A 13,940-nucleotide genomic window follows, 5' to 3' on the forward strand; every position below is an offset into this window, starting at 1 on the left:
GTGTGCAGGCAGGTGGCACCAGGAAGTGCTGGCTTTGCCCGCAGAGTGGCCCCATGGAAGGGACACGTCACAGGTCACAGGCAGGACCACCTCAGAAGCGCGGGGCATGGTGGTGTAGGGGTGGGTTCTGCGTGAGCCCACCTGTCCCGCGGCACGCAGGTAGCCATGCCTAGCGAGCATTTCACTCGGGAGTGCGCTTGCTGACGAGACTCCTCTTCTGACCTGAGAAGCCACGTGCTGCACCTGTCTGAATACCTGTGCTTGGCTCTAGTCAGGGGAGCTGGGCGACAGACCTCGAGACAGCTGCCTGGAGAGGAGAGTGGGCCGCACACCGTGTTTCCCAGGGGCGGAGACGTGCCGCGCCGCTCAGGGCTCCTCGGGGAAGCCCCAGGCCCGGTCAAGACGCAGAGAGAAGCCGGGGCTTCTGCGGGCGTGAGTGGGCTGGGGAGTGGAGTTTCAGCAGGCTCCGGGCTGTGGGGGGGGGGGGGGGGGGGGGGTCGGGGGGGCGCGGGGCGGGGGGGGGGGGGGCGGTGCTGGGCCTGGGGGACGCCAGGCAGAGGAAGTGCTCTCTGGCGTGCAAGAACCAGGTAGAGGAGGGGCTGGAGTGTGGGCTGTGGGTTGGTGGGTTTGCGTACGCCAAGGTGAGCTCTGGGGTCAGCTGTTGACTGTCCCTGGGAGGGTGGGGGCCGCATCCCGCCAACAAGGCCCCCAGGATGTTAAAACATTGCAGACACGGAGCATCAGAAACTAACCCAGGACCCTGCGGCGTCCAGCAGCCTGCTTGCTGATGGCCACTGCGCGTCCTCGCTGCCCAAAGTGCCGGGGCCCCAGGGCCAGTGGGATCGTGAGGTTGTGAGTTGTGTGGCACACACATCGGGGGGCATCGCTGCGTCTCAGAACTGGGGCCAGGGCTGGAGCAGAGGCAGAAGGAGCAGAGCTTTCAGGCCGGGAGCAGCCTGTGGTGGTTTTGAGCTGGTGTACTCCACGGACTGGTCCTCCAGGGACAGACCCTCACCCCGCAGCGCCAGCACTTGTGTTCTTGAGGGCCAGGGGGTGTGACCGCCGGGCCACCTCTGCACTTCCTGACAGGTGCCGCTGGCCGCGTGGACCGGGTGTACGGGTTGGGCAGGGACTCGGACATAGCTGGCACGCGGCCCTCTCTGCTCGGCTGTTTCAGAACTTTCTCTTACTAGACAGCGCGCGGGTGCAAGAGCAGAGGCGGGGGGGAGCAGGCTTCCCGCTGAGTCGGGGCTCGACCCCAGGACCCCGGGATCATGACCTCAGCCGGAGGCAGATGCTGCACCCACTGAGCCCCCTGGGAGCCCCTCACCGCTGATGCTTTTAAGAGGACTTGGAGGTCCCCTTCACAGAGTTCCTGCGTCGGTGTGCGTAGAGGTTTGGGGAGTGGGCGTGGCTCCCCGGCGCCCTCCCCAGCCCTGCCTCTGGCTGGTCTCGCTGTTTCCTCTGCACAGGACGCTGCGGTCTGCCCAGGGGCCTGGCCGCGACCACAGCCCAGCCCTCCAACCTGCTGCGGAGCGACTGGAGATCCTGGAAAGGACCGAGTAGCCACTGAGGATGATGGACCGTTAAGCAACTGAAGCACCTAATGGGGAGAAAAGGGGACAGGCTTCCCTGGGAGGGGCCTCGGGGACAGCTTTGTCCGTGTCTGGAAGCGCCCTGATCTCCAGCAGGAGCTCCTCAGTCTCCGTTTGCCGTCTTGGCCTTCTGGGTCCTATCGGGAGAATTGGAAATCTGCTTCTTTACAGCATCTTTTCTGTTGAAGAGTTTGTGATCCATGGGCTTTTTCAAAAATAAAAGTATTTGTCACAGAGCAAGTTCAGGGCACCACAGCTAAACGTGATGCATCTGAGCTCTCGAGGGAAATAGGGCTCTCGTTGCTCTGTGTGGTCCCGGGCCTCCTGGCCCTGCACCAGCCTGTTGAGGCGTGGGGACTGGGTGCTGAGATCCCGTGTCCCAGGGTTCGCTCATTTCTTTTTCTTTTTTCTTAAGATTTTATTTATTAATCTGACGGAGGTCACAAGTAGGCAGAGAAGCAGGCAGAAGTGGGGGAGGAGGAAGCAGGCTCCCCGCTGAGCAGAGAGCCCGATGTGGACCCCAGGATCATGACCCGAGTGGAAGGCAGAGGCCTTAGCCCGCCCCCCGCCCCACAGGCACCCCAGGTTGCTCGTTTCTTAATTGAGAGTCACTGGAATTATGTAAAGTGCAGCCCAGGGGACAGTGTGTCCTACGACCAAGTAGAGCTCCAAGTTGCCTTTCCGTAGCTTGAGGGAAAGAACCGAAACCAAGTGAAGTTGGACAGGATCTGCGTAAGTTCCTGCGATGGGGCTTAACACCTGCCCCTGCGGAGCCTGGGGCAGGCTTGGCTGCGGGGGCGTGGCTGGGGCCGGGAGGTTCTGTGGGGTGTGGCTGGGGGCCTGGCCCGAGCCCGCACTCCGGTGCCCAAGGCGGGCGCCCGACGCTCAGTTTGTGGAGCTGCATTCTGGAGGACCCTGTAGTGGGGAAGGTTGCCCTGGGGGCGCTGGAGGGGAAGGCCGAGGCAGGGCCCCCGCAGTGGCGAGGTTACTCCGTGTTGGCAGGGAGCCAGGGCTGGGCCGCGGATGCCAAGTGCAGGGCAGAGTCCCAGGCCCCCCTCCCCGAACTCTCAGCCCGGACGCCCCCCGCCCCCCGTCGGTCCGCTTCGCCTCCGCGGGTTTGCGTGCGATGTTCCTTCTGTTCAAGTCGGGTTCCTTGCTAATCGTTCACGTTTCACGCTTGACGCCCCTTCCCCTTTCAGACGCGAGCCCCAGCCCCCGGCCGCACAGCCTCCCTGCCAGCTGCTCTCGTGACCCTGACCCTGATGGCGCCACAGGTGCCGCGGCCTTCCTTGGTGTTGTGCGGCGCTCAGTCCTGTTCCTCGGACTGGATCTTGGCACATTCTCTTCCCCTTTCCTGCCTTACCTGGGGAAGCCTTTGTGAACCCGCAGGTCTCGTTCCCACAGCTGAGGCCTCACGGCCAGACTGCTGAATCAGCCTCTTGCCTGCCTCTCGCTCAAGATTTCTCAGGCCAGAGTGTGGCACGTGTTGATCGACTGACTAATGGACTGTTGGGGTCTGCTCCAAGGTCAGGGCCAGGTGTTCTTGCTGGCTTAGGGGGGCACATGAGCAGTGAACGAAGGTGCAGCTGGGGCCCCTTTTCACTCTGGGCCCGAGAAAAACTGAGGCAAGGCAGACACAGGACCGGAAACAGGAGCACAAAGGAGCCACTGGTCCCTGGGGTTGTAGCAGAAAATTGAGGTTTTAAGAGGTTTCACGAAATCAGGGAGAACACAGGCTCACTGGATCATCTGGGTCCTGACTGCAGAGCTGGGTCTTTGCGGCTCCCACCAGGAGCGCCTCCTCTGCAGCAGTCACGGTCACCCAGACTGTCCGCAGCAGTCACGGCCGCCCCGACTGTCCGCAGCAGTCACGGCCACCCCCATGTCCGCAGCAGTCACGGCCGCCCCAACTGTCCGCAGCAGTCACGGCCGCCCCCATGTCCGCAGCAGTCACGGCCGCCCCCATGTCCACAGCAGTCACGGCCGCCCCGACTGTCCGCACTAACAGACTTTCAGGGCAGCTTCCCTTTTCAACCTCCTGGCCCCTGCTAGTCTGTGTGGTTTCTGCAGGAATCTTGGTGGCCGTCCTGCCGTTGAGCCTTGATTTCTGGAACTTCAGATCTGGGAGAGACGAGTGCCAGGGTCTTGGTTTTTCCGTTCTAGAACAGGATCCGCACAAACAGGCCTGTTTCCTCGCAAGACTGTGGCAAAGTGAGATGTCAGGAGTGATGTTCTGTCTTCCTTGGGCATAGGTACACCCAGTTCCCCAGAACTTGTCCCTTAAAATTTAAAAGCCACAGCTTCCATGCTGCTTCTTTCCCTGGAAAAGGACGAATTCTGCTACCCAGGCACCTGCTGGGACGACCACACACAGCAGACACGTGGCTCCCAGCATCCGGTGTCTCACTCTGCTCCTGTCTGGGCACACATGGTCCCAGACGGCGTCAGGGATCCGACTGCCCGTCTCAGCTCAGCGCGGCCTGTGCTGGGAGGTGGACATGGATCGTCTCCCGCAGAGTAAGCTGGCATGACACGCCGTCTGGACGCAGTGGACAGAGTGGACGCAGTGGACACAGACGCCACTGAGCTCAAACCCAGAGTACCTGCTGCAAAGGGGAGCAGTCTAGTTTCCGTTTGTTTCTAAGATTTTATATGAGAGACAAACCACGAGTGAAGGAGAGGGAGAAGCAGGCTTCCGCTGAGCAAGGACCCCCGACGCGGGGCTCGATCCCAGGACCCTGGATCACCACCTGCACCGAAGGCAGATGCGTCACTGACTGAGCCACCGAGGAGGCGTCCTTCCTTTTATTTTTTAAAGTGGGTTTTCAGTAACCGAAGACAGAACAAAACGTTGTAGCCTATACCATTTTGTTTAGAGTTCATGTCCCTGCAACACCACTTTCTGTGTATCTTCAAGTTTGCTTAGGAAAGCACCTCTCACCGTGAGCCACGAGATGAGGCACAGCCTTTTGAAGTAGGCTGTTTGAGGAAGAATGTGTGTGCAGGAAACTCTGCAGTGTCCCGTCAGTCCTCTCGGCTCAGCCCCAAACATACAGTTGCCTCCGTGCTGCCATACTGTGTGCAGGCGGCTTGCACACAGGTTTGGGAAGGTGCCCGATGCAGGCTCTGTAGAACGAGCCAGTAGAGTGCCCGACGGGATGGTGGTGTCCGCGTTGTGTGGGCTGGACCTTCTGTTTAGATTCTGTTTTGAATTCCTGGTGTTGGTCCCTGCTCAGGCCTGGAGTCTGCACACTGGTGCACGGGCCGCATCACACACGCGTCCTTAGGGTCAGGACGGTTTGTGAGGAGGCAGGTGGCCCCATTCTACCCCCATGCTCAGCTCCTGGGTCTTCAAAGCAGGTGTTCTTAGAGCATGTTGTTAGAGCATGTTAATCTTGGTCACAAAGCCAAAAGTAATTGAGTGTATTTTAGTTACCAGGAGAAAAGCAGAGGAAGAATCATAAGGAATGTCATTGAGAAGTGACAAAAGGTCTGTGGCAGATTCTTGCCTGAATTCTGTTGATAGAAACCAGCAGAGCTGGGAAGTGTGCCACGTGAAACCTCAGCACTGTCCTGAACATGTGTGCATGCCTGAGTGTGCCCGTGTCTGGAGGCCTGTGTGTGCAGTTCTTTTTGCACATGTGCAAGTGCATGGATGTGTGAATGCCTGTTCACAAGCCATTAGGCTAGGCGGTATTTTTCCCCCCAGTATTTGAGAGACAGCATGCGTGAGCAGGGGGAGCAGCAGCAGAGGGAGAGGGAGAAGCAGACCCCACGCTGAGCAGGGAGCCCGACATGGCACTCGATCCCAGGACCCCTGAGATCACGACCTGAGCTGAAGGCAGACACTTAACCAACTGAGCCACCCAGGAGTCCCAGACTGTGAGGTCTCCAGGCACATCGTAACAGGGCTATCTGGCCGTTGCCATTGCCATTTGTCTTGTGGTTTTGGCTCCATTTTACGAAGTCTCAGAGCCATCAAGGTTAGGGAGGAGGCAGGATTTGAAGACCAGGTCCTCTATTGTTAAAAAGCTGTACTTTTTTTGGGTAGCAACACACTGGAGGGTTCTAACCCTTTTCTGTAATGAAATAATGTTGAAAATGTTCTGATGTACGGCAGTGTCTAGACACGCCTCCCCCTCCCCAGGCTCTGTGGTAACAAGTTGGGTTTGGAGTCTGTCCTGATCCCTGGGTCACAACACTGCTCCTCTTACAGGGTCTTTGTGCATTTGTGGTAAATGGAGGCCATGAGGGTGTCAGACTTGAAAGAGGGCTTGGGGAAGAGATTTTGCGGCTCCTTGGCATAGAGACTGCCTACAACAAGGAGAAACAAACTCTGGGGATAGGGGAGAATCTGATTTCCGGAGTTCCTGCATGGTTAGATTCAGACATCCAGTTTTCAAAAAAAAAGCCACAAGGCACACAGAAACAGGAAAGTATGGCCTATTGAAAAGAAAAGAAAATCTGTCCCTGAAAAAGACTTGATGGCAGAGCTACTAGACACTTGAAAGCGACTGCCTTGACTCTCAACTAACGAAAGATGTAGAGAAAGTCGACAAAACAATGAACAAAATGGAACCATCCACTAAGAGAAAGCAAAAAGAAACCACGAAGAAATTCTGGATCTGAAAAGTACAGTAACAGAAATGAAATAACTCACTAGAGGAATTCAGAGGCAGGTTTTAAGCACAAGAAGGAAACAGTGGATTGTAATATAAGACAAAGGAATTTGAGTTAGAGGAACAAAAAGAAAAAAAATAAAAGTAAATGGGACCAAAGGGATTGTGGGATTCCACCAGGCCGACCAATCTATGCATTATGGGGTGCCAGAAGGAGGAGAGAGGTAGAGCAAGTATTTGAAGAAATGGCTGAAAGTTTCCCCAGTTTGAGGAAACATCCAGGAAGCTCTATGAACTCCAAGTTAAGATGAACGCAGAGACCCCCAGTAAGAAACACAAAAGCCAAATGCACAGAATCTTGAAGCGGCAAGAGAAGCAAGTCAATACATACAAGGGGTCACAAGTAAGGTTAACAGATTTCCATCCGAAACTGGAGATCAGAAGCAGTGGGCTGATGCATGCGAAGTGCAGAAAGAGAAACGTCCAACCAAGAATTCTGTACTCAGCAAAATGTCCTTCAAAGTGAGGCAGAAGTTATGACGTTGGTCAGTAAATAAAAGCTGAGGAGTGCTTTTACCGCTAGACCTGCCTTCTGGAAGTGTGTGAAGGGCTCCCGCAGGGTTCGGGGCGGGGAGCAATAGACAGCAACTGCAAGCTGTGTGGGGGAGAAAGATCTCCGTAAAGAAAAGTACACAGCCGATCATAAAATTTAGTATTGTCGCAGCAGTTGGTAACTCCACATTTTGCTTTCTACGGGATGTAAGAGACTAGTGCATTTAACAGAATTGTTAATTTATGTGTTGTGACATCAGTAACTGAAAGGGCTGGGGACAGAGATGTTAAAGGAGCAGAGTTTTTGAGTGTTACTGAAATTAAGCTGGTATAAATTCAGATTAGAGTGTTTCAGTTTCAGGATGTTAAATATAATCCCCACATTAACCACAAAGAATATAGCTACAGAATATACACAGAAGAAAATGAGAAGGGAATTTAAATGTTTCAGCACCAAAATAAACAAAAGACAGAAAGTAATTCAAGAAATGAGAGACAAAATGAAGCAGTAAGGCACATAACAAATAGCAAAATAACAGAAGTCCTTCCTTATCTGTAATTGCCTTAAATATAAAAGGATTAAATTTCCCAACGAAGACAGAGATTGGCAGAATGGATAAAAAACCATTGTCCAACTACATGCTGTCTTCAAGAGACTCTAGATCCAAAGACATAGAGTGAAAATTGAGAGGATATAAAAATGTGTCCATGCAAATAATCGTTGCTAGCAGGAGCAGCTACACTAATATCAAACAAAATTGAGTTTAAATCTTAAAAAATTCCAAGAGATAAGGGAGGGCACTGCCTGTTAACAAAAATGTCCATAAAACAAGATCCATACTTAGAGATATTTACATGCCCAATGACAGGCCATTGAAATACATGAAGCACAATTTGACACAACTGAAGGGAGAAATAGTTTTAAAATAATATGTGGAGACTTTAATATCCTTCGTGTACTAAAGGATACAAAACCCAGACAGAAGTAGGAAAATAGAGGACTTAACAGAATAAGCTAACTAACCCTGACGTCAGGACACTACCCAGCAAGAGCACACACATTGTTCTCAGAGGCGTAGGGGAATTTTTCAGGATAGATCATATGTTAGGCCACACATTAAGTCTCAATGAATTTAAAAACAGCTCTTCTACCATTTTCTATGACCACAATGGTATGAAGTTAGGAATCAGTAACAAAATTGGGAAATTCACAAATATGTCGAAATTAAATCAACACATTCTTGAACAACCAATAGATCAAAGAAGAAATCATAGGGAGATTAAAATATACTTAGAGATGAATGAAAATGAAAACAACATGTCAAAACTTAACGGAATACAGCAAAAGCAGTGCTGAAGGGACATTTATAGTTACAGATGCTTACATTAAAAAAAACCAAGATCTTAAATCAACAACCCAGCTTTACAGTTTAAGGAAATACAGAAAAATTAACCCTAACCCAAAACTAGCAGAAGTAGGGAAATAAAGATTAGAGCTATGACAAATGAAGTCATGAACAGGAAATCAGAGAATATCAATAAACTAAATGTACGTTCTTCAAAATGATCAAAACTGACAAAACTTCAGATGAAGAACAAAAGATTGAAATTACTAAAATCAGAAAAGAAAATGGAGAAATGATAAATTCTACAGAAATAAAATGGATTATGAGTGCTATGAACATTCATACACCAGCAAATTAGATGACTTAGGTGAAATGGCAAATTCCTAGGACAAAACCTGCCAAGCCCAAGTCACAAAAATAAAATAAAATAAAATAAAAAATCTGAACAGACCTAAAACTAGTAAGATTAAGTCAGTAACCATAACCAGAAATCTCTACAGGGAAAAGTCCTGGACCTGACGGGTTCACTGGTGAATTCTGAACATTTACGGAAACTAATACCAGTCTTCAGACTTCAAAAAAGAAAAATGAAGGAGGTAACACTTCCCAGTTCACACTGGGATGTCATCATTACCCCCTTAAAGCCAGACAAAGACACTACGTGGAATGAAGACAACAAACCAATATCCTTTATGATCATCGGTTGATCAGAAATCTTCAATAAAGTAATCAGCAAGCAATGTAGCATATGATCATCGATTGATCAGAAATCTTCAATAAAGTGATCAGCAAGCAATGTAGCATATTAAAACAAGCATACACCATGACCAAGAGGCATTTTTTCCTGGGACACAAGGTTGAGTCAACACACAAAAATTGATAAATGTGATCAATAAATGCCCCATCGAACAAAATGGGAAAAACACAATCATCTTGATGCAGAAAAAGCATTTGACAAAATTCAACAACATTTCATGCAACATTTCCTTCTAGGAATAGAAGGAAACTACTTAACAAAAGCCGTATGTGAAAAGAAAACAGCAAACAATGGTGAAAGAAAGCTTTTCCTGGAAGATCGGGAGCAAGTCAAGGATGCCTGTTTTTGCCACTTCTATTCAACACAGTGTGGGGAGTTCTAGCCAGGGTAATTAAACAGGAAAAGGAAATAAAAGGCCTTCAAATTGGAAATGAAGAAGTAAAATTCTATCTGTTTGCTGATAATCTGGTCTTAAATGTAGAAAATCATAAAGCCCTCACAAAAAGCTGTTAGATCTGATTAACAAATTCTGAAACGTAGCAGGATTTAGTCAACACAAAATCAGTTGTGTTTCTGTATATAATGAAGGATCTGAAAAGGAAGTTATAGCAATAACTGATTTACAGTAGCATTAAAAAGAATAAGATACTTAGGAATTAATTTAACCAAGGAGGTGAAGATTTGTACAATAAAAACTACAAAACACTACTCAAAGAAATAAAAACAGGGGTGCCTGGGTGGCCCAGTGGGTTAAAGCCTCTGCCTTTGGCTCACTCAGGTCGTGATCCCAGGGTCCTGGGATCGAGCCCCGTGTCAGGTTCTCTGCTCGGCGGGGAGCCTGCCTCCCCCTCTCTCTGTGCCTGCCTCTCTGCCTACTTGTGATCTCTGCCTGTCAAAATAAATAAATAAAATCTTTTTTTAAAAAAAGAAATTAAAACATAGATACATGGAAACACAGGCTGTGCTCATGGGATGTGAAGACTTAATATTGTTTAATGTCAGTATTACTCAAAGGGATGTACAGATTCAGTCCAATCCCTATCAAAATCCCAATGATGTTTTTGCAGAAATAGAAAAGCCCTTCCTAAAACGCATCTGGAATCTCAAGGGACCTTGAATAGCCAAAACAATCTTGAAAAGAAACACTGGAGAACTTACACTTCTCAATTTCAAACTTCGCAGAAAACTACAGTAATCAGACACTGTGGTTCTGGCCTAAAAGCAGACTGACCGACTGACGGACTGGAATCAGGAGACCAGAAATAAACCCTTGCACATGTGTTGACAGGACGCCAAGATCGTTCAACAGGGAAGGAATCTTTCCAAGAAGTGGTTCTGGGGAAATGGGACCCTTCCCTCACACCATGTACAAAATGCAACTGAAAATGGGTCAAAGCCGTAGATATAAGACTTCACCATATAAAGTTCTTAAAAGAAAATACAGGTCAAAAGATTTAGGACTTGGGATTTGGCAATGATTTCTCAGATACGACATAAAAGGCACAGGCAACAAAAGAAAAAGACAAGTTTCATGAAAAATTTTAAATGTCACACAGATACACTAGGCACACAGTAAAAAAGCAACCCACAGAATGGGCAAAAATATTTGCAAATCATAGATCTGGTAACTAATCAATATTGAAAATACACAAAGAATGCCTACCAGTCAGCAGCAACAATGAATGAACAATTCAATTAAAAAACAGGAAAAGATTTGAATAGAAATCTCTGCAAAGCTGCTACACACAGGGCCAACAGCCACAGGAAAATGTGCTTACATCACTCATCATCAGGGGGTGCAGATCAAAGCCACAGTGAGGTGCCACCTCACACCCATTGGGGCCACTATTTAGAAAACAGCAAAGAAGGGCCCCTGGCTGGTCAGTTGGAAGAGCATGCGACTCCTGATCTCAGGGTCCTGAGTTCCAGCCCCACATCGGGGGAAGAACTTAAACACAGACACACATAACATGAAACTTGTATGTAGAAGTGATGTGAGGTCATGGGGAACCATATTCTCTGCTAAATATTTGTGACAAAATATAGTTATTTAAAAATTTTGAAAAACTAAAAAAAAAAATGCAAGTATTGGCAAGGATATGGTCACGTTAAGTGAAATAAGCCGGTCGCAATAACACAAGTCCCGTAGGGTTGCGCTGACGTGAGGTGCTTCGAGGAGCCGTCGTCAGAGAAGGCGTGTGGCCGTGCCAGGAGCTGGGGAGTGGGGTGTAGCGAGGGCTCGGTGGGCAGAGGCGGCCGGTTTTGCGAGATGGGAGGAATTCTGGGGACGATGATGCTGACGGCCGCACTGTGGGGTGTGCGGGGACCACTGGACCGGATGTTAGAATGCTTAGGACGGTGAGGTTTCTGTTACGTGTATTTTACCACAATAAAAATGCTGCAGAAAAAGAAATGGAAAAAGTGTACAAATAGCTCTTATACGGTGGTTAAAGGAAGACAACATTTCATCTTATTTACGCGCAAGCACTTTGGGAAAAAATACGCAGGCCTGCGGTCTGTTATCCGGACTCCTTGGGGTCTGAGGCCACACGCTGTATCAGGACCATCAGTACTTACGCACTTGAGCCCTGAAATATTTACGCTAAGTAGCTCAGCCAGAGGCAAACCTCCGGGGAAAGGACGGGGTGATAATCACACTCGTTGACATTTCCTGCTGACTGCGGCATGACCGTGCAGGTGGCGCTTCCCATGGACAACCTCGTGTGGGCCCCACAGCTGCCCAGATGCAGAGGTTCCGAGCTCTCGGCCGCTGGAGGGTCTGGGCTTGTCCGCCAGTTCGTAGCTGCACCGTTCACGATGTGTTCCTTGGGGCTGAGGCATCCCAGCGAGTGGGGGTGCTGGGGTCCCCTACCTGCTCCCTTGCTAACCAGAATCCAGTTGGGGCAGCACGTGTCCCTCCTTAGAGCCAAGGCATCGAGGCAGCTCTGTCCTTGCCAGGGTCTAGAAACGGGCACTTGGCCAGTGAGAAGTGAGGGTGCGAGAGGAGAAGGCCCCCCTTCCTGCCTCTGGACACCGTGGCTTGAGACAAGCCTGGTCGGTGGGAGGCAGCGTGGGGAACAGTGCCTGGACGGGTGTGAACCAAGAATGAACTCCCTTCACTCTCCTGCTGGGTGAGATGCAGCGAGATAAGAATCTTAACGTCACTTAATCCCGGTAAGGATCCGGCAGAGCGCATCCCGACAGCCGAGAATTCCCCGACTGGAACCCAGCTGTGGCGGCAAGGGTTTCGGCTCGCTCACTGTTAGCCACTAATAGCCCAATGGTGATGCGTCCAGACAGCCTGCCTGTCATCTGGGGAAGCAGACTAGAGCAATGTGTGCGGTGCCAGAGGAACAGTAACAGCACCTGCTAATGTCCCCGGGCCTGTGGCGTTACTCGAAGCCCTTCCACTGCCTTACTTGGCGCTGGGAGGCAGGTGCCATTATCAGACTTGCTGTGTAACCGGATGCTGAGGCAGGGTCAGCCGGCGGTCTTCACTTCTGCTGCACCCCCCGACTTGTGGGCCAGGGAGCCCCTCACGAGGAGAAGCTGTGGCTCATACACCCGCCTCCTACAGCCGGCCGCTGGCCAGCCCGCTGCCGTGGGGAAGGGGCTCCCGGCAAGGGGAGGGGCCGGGCCGCAGCCGGAACTGGGGAACCTCGCGTCCAGTGTGTCTGTGGCCCACCGATGAGCTACTGTCTAGCAATTTTCTTGTTACCGAAAGAGGTGGTTGTCTCGTGTTTTCTCCAGGAGCTTTCCCGTACGTGCTGGATGGTGGGTCTGCAGTAGGGGACAACACGCTGGAGAAATTTCGGGAAGAGACAAAGGGGACAGGCAGAGGATGTGGGAAAACAGATGGTGCCCTGGCCAGCCAGCGCCAGGCGCCCCGACCATGCTGGGCTGCCGGCTCAAAAGATCAGTCCTCGTCTTCCAAACAGGAAGCAGACACACCCAGACAGAGCCACCAAAGAGGCAATGCCTGGGCTCATTTCAGAGAAGACTCCCGGAGGGCCCCGCCCCAAGGGAGTCCACACCTGGGGCTTTTCTGGGCTCCCTGGGTGCCTCACTTCCATGGGATGCATGAGAAGTTGGGGAAGCAGTGATCTAGGGAAACCCTCAAACCAGCCGCACGTGTTAATGAGCTCATTCTCTCCACTCTTAGGTCTTCCGAGTGCCTGTCAGTGTGAGGCCGGGCGCTCTGTGCCCTGGCTTTGCTCGGGGCACCCTGGTTATGTCTCTCATCTCCCCCCCGTCACTGGGGGTGCAGGTCGGGTTCTCCAGCTTCAGCCCCGGGTCCTGGGGGCTTGTAAAGCCGAATGGGGCGGACCTGGCCCCTGCTGCCTTGGCAGGTTCGGATCGCTCACCAGTGTTTCTGTTGTGCTCTGGGTGCTGCAGCTGCCGCTGGCTCCCCGAGGTGGAGGAGGGGGGCTTCGTCAGCCCCTGGACGCCCTGCACCTGTGCCCGAACCCCCTGGGGAGCTCTGTGAAGACCCTGGCCCTGGGCCCCTCCCACACCAATGGCATCTTCAGGGCAGGGCCATGTGGAGAGTCCCTGCTGGGGGGGGGGGGCTTGCTTTGGACAGGTGTCTCCCTGTCCCCTCTGGGACAGAGTCGCTGGCTGACACTCTCAGAGAGACAGAAGTCTAGTTTTCTAGCCCACTGTGTTTCCAGGAAGGAAAGCCCAGGTGTTAATGGCCCTTCGTAAAGCCGTCAGTGCCCTTGAGAAGGAGAGGGCACGGGTGTATTTTCAGGGATGAATGAGGGCACCGACCTCGGACAGGGGGAGGGCGAAGACACAGAGGAAGAAGGCTCAAGGCCCACACGATCCAGGTGAGGGAGCAGAGGCCTCGCAGGCTCGGCTGAAAGGAGGGAGCACACCTGCCGCCCCTCGGCCCTCACCAACCCGGTCGAGGGAACCTTCTGCTCCTGGTCTCCCCGGGGGGCTGCACTTTGACCGTGACCGAGGTCAGGATTTCTCAGCAGAACCTGAAAGCGTGGGCTGTGTTTCTGCCCCAAGCACACATTGTGCTTCATTAAAAAAAAAAAAAAAAAAAAAAAAAAAGACCCGGGCA

Source organism: Mustela nigripes, chromosome 8 (genome assembly GCF_022355385.1).
Source record: "Mustela nigripes isolate SB6536 chromosome 8, MUSNIG.SB6536, whole genome shotgun sequence".
Taxonomy (NCBI): Eukaryota; Metazoa; Chordata; class Mammalia; order Carnivora; family Mustelidae; genus Mustela; species Mustela nigripes.